This window comes from Bactrocera tryoni, chromosome 3, assembly GCF_016617805.1.
Source record: "Bactrocera tryoni isolate S06 chromosome 3, CSIRO_BtryS06_freeze2, whole genome shotgun sequence".
Lineage (NCBI taxonomy): Eukaryota > Metazoa > Arthropoda > Insecta > Diptera > Tephritidae > Bactrocera > Bactrocera tryoni.
In genome coordinates this window covers 83608707-83612262 of record NC_052501.1, presented here as the reverse complement: position 1 = coordinate 83612262, position 3556 = coordinate 83608707, and positions in this window count along the sequence as shown.

The following is a 3556-nucleotide window of genomic DNA, read 5'->3' as shown; positions in this document are numbered from 1 at the left end:
ATATTATTGCTTTTTCATGCTTTTCTTTGATATTATTATATGCCTTTTTGAGTTATGTTCACTTTACAAAATCATTGTAACTTTTCGCGCCCTGAAGCTCTGTTTTACTACTCATTTGACTTCCTCTCATTGATTTTGCTGCACAAACAATTTTGGTAATAAATTTTACTCTATTTGGAGCAAATTTAATGGCATTTACATAAGCTTTTTAATGTCACACAGGTGTCTTAGAGTAAATGATGTGGAACAAGTCAGTAATCTATTTTTAAAGATTAGATTTTTAGTTTTTTCATTTTCGTTGTAAATGCAAAGAAAAACAAGTGTGGTTTAATACAATATTTTTCAAAAATTTTTTTATAATTTTTTTATTTCAATTTTAATACGAATATTCACGTTCTGTAAAGAATGTGTTTTGCGGGCTTTGTTCTACAGAACATACCATTCGCAACACCAGCACCCATCTTGAGATTCAACTTCATTATTGGATTATCCAATACTACCGAATAGACCACTTCCAGCACACAGTAAAGAAAATGTAGCTGCCATAGCTAAGAGTGCACACGAAGACTTTGGAGAGTCGATTCGGCGCCGTTCGCAGCAAATCTGATAGAAGTATGCAACGACTTGGCGTATTTTACGTCGAGATCTTAAATTGAAAGCGTACAAAATACAGCTTGTGCAAGAACTAAAATACTCGACCTTCCGTAGCGATATCTCTTCGTTCTATGGGCTCTTGAAAAATGCCAAGAAAATTCAGCCAAATTTTGTTCTGCGATGAGTCCCATTTCTGGCTCAATGGGTATGTACAAGTAAAATTGACGCTTTTGGGATGAAAATCAAACTGAAGAGATTCAAAAGCACCCACTTTATATAAAAAAACCAATGGTTTCATATGGTTTGAGGGCCGGTAGAATCATCAGTTCATATTTCTTCAAAAATGATGCCGGTGAGAACGTAACCGTCAATGGCGATCATTATCGCGCCATGATAACCGACTATTTGATGCATATAATGAACGTTCGTGATCTCGGCGACATTTGGTCTCAACAAGACGGCGCAACTTCCCACACATGGCATCAATCAATGGATTCTTTGAGAGAACACTTTGTTGGACAGATAATTTCACGTTTTGAGCCGATCGATTGGCTTCCAAGATCGTGTGATATCACACCGTTAAACATTTTCCTGAGGGAATATGTAAAGTCTAAAGTCTATGCGGACAATCCCGCTTCGATTGAGGTCTTGCAGCCAAACATTATGCAAATCAGCCGCCAGTTACCACTAGAAATGCTCGAACGACTTATCGGAAAATGGGTTCAATACATGGACCATCTGAGACATAGCCAACATTTGAGCATTTGAAAGAGATAATCTTCAAGAAATAAATGCCAAGAATGTGTTATTTTTTTCCATCCAAGCTGCCCAATGTCTCTTTAGTTGTAACATTGGGAGCCATGGTATACATATATCCCATATCATCCGACTGAAGATCATTTGCTAAGGTAATATTCCAGCGTCTCATCGCACTCTGCGCATGATTTTCCTTCCGCTAAAGCTACTTTTCCAGTTTTGTAAAAGTGCGATCTTAAGGGTAGGTACCCTGTGATGACACTTTTACCAAGCTCTATTTTATCTAGTAGCAGGATCTATTTGGTCTGTCCACCATCAACATTAACACAAATTAACTACTATGTGTTAAGCTCTGTGTTCCTAGTGTTTCAAGACATGCGATGTTTCTCTAGGGTTCATTGCTTTAAATAATCTTTAAAGGAGCTGAATAGTACGGAGCAGCTAAAGAGAATTGTGTTTAGTGCTGCTCCTGATCGGGCCAACTCATCGTTCTTTTCATTTCCTTCTTTTTCTATAGGAAATTAACTGAGTTAATGCGTAATCTCATACAATGAGGAGGCTTAGTGCTGACGCTACGGAGAGCTTAAATTGCCGCTTGGTAATCCACTAGAAGGTTTATGGACTTGCTTGTTAGAGCACAAGCTCTCTTTTCTTTTATGCTAACAATTTCAGCCAGCAAGACTAAATTCTAGACAGTTCGTTTGAAATCAGTTACAGAAGTAACCTCGCTCTTGGTCCTATTTCAATTTTTGATGCCTCGGTGAATATGCCCATTGGTCTATTCTTCTCTACTGGGAAATGAAAACGTTGTGTTTAAAATCTTATGGATCCTCCTTTTCTCGGTCGCATTGCCAATTTAGCCCGACTTCTTTAACAAGGTCGAGTAAGACATCATGCCTGTAGTGACGCCAAGTTTGGCTCCAACGGTGTAAATCATGAGCCGCCTAGCCGTAAGCATTACAGCATGCTCCATTAGAAAATGTATTGGCTGGATATACAGGATAACCTCCAAATCCTTAGTCGATGTGGTTTTGCGACATTGCGATTGCGCTCGTAATCCCCAGGAAGCATGGCCATTGCACGTGTACCATGTTCGATAATGCCATCCATCACATCACCGTATGTCGGTATGCGACGGCTGACACTTGTGTAAAGCAAATAGACCATGTGGGGTCGTAAATCACATTTTAGGGGCAATGGCTCTTATTGCATCATAGTTTCTTGTTTAATTTTTTTTTAATTTTTTTATTTTTTTTTTTAATTTTTTTTAAATTTTTTTGCAGTTTCTTTTTAATTTTTTGTTTTTAATTTTTTATTTTCGTAGGGTTGCATTTTGTTGCCATTCACACTAATATATGCACGTTAAATACTAATTCGCGTTGCATTCGCAATTCAGTTTTTACAACGCCATGAATTTTGTGTGGTGTTTGTTTTTGTGTTTGCGTTGTATGTTGCCTGCGCAACGTGCAACAATGCATTGTAAATATTTTAACACTTGAGGCGCTTAATTTTCATAAATAAACAATGCGGCACTCACATTTCTATGCACGTATGGCCATAAAAGTAAAACAATTGTTAATACAACTCCGTGTGTGTGTATGTGAGCATGTGTGTGGCAAGGCGAGTGCCTGTGTGTGTGTGGTTAGAGCTGTTTGTTTGCGTTCATTAGCCGCGGCAGCTATTTAATTTTAGCGTTGCATACATACATATTTTTTATGGCTAAATTAAAAATTTCGCGCAAGTGCAGTTCGACAACAAGAAAAAAGCGACAACAACAGCAACATTAAGTAGAAGAACTGCAATAAAGGCAAACACACACACAGAGGCAATGCCAATGTCATTGCAAAGATGTTGTTGCTGGCTGTTTGCTAGATAGCAGGCAGTCGACAACAACAACAACACTGTCTGCTGCGTCCGCATAGTGTTGCAGACGATCATAAAAATTTCATTAATTCAAGCGCTAATGAAATGAACTACTCGCTGCCGCGCTGGCAGCTGCACGCACACAACCACATGCACCAACAGCTTATATGCGAACCCCCCCGAAAGTGTGCAGGCCTACAGCGTAGAGACCTGGGTATATGGGCAAGTAATTGCAGACATGTTGCAGCTAGAGTGATTGCAATTTGTAGCGGCAAAGCGTTTGTGTGTGTGCTTGTGCTCGTGTGTCCAGTCCATTTCGCATTTGACTCTTTCACGCTTACTT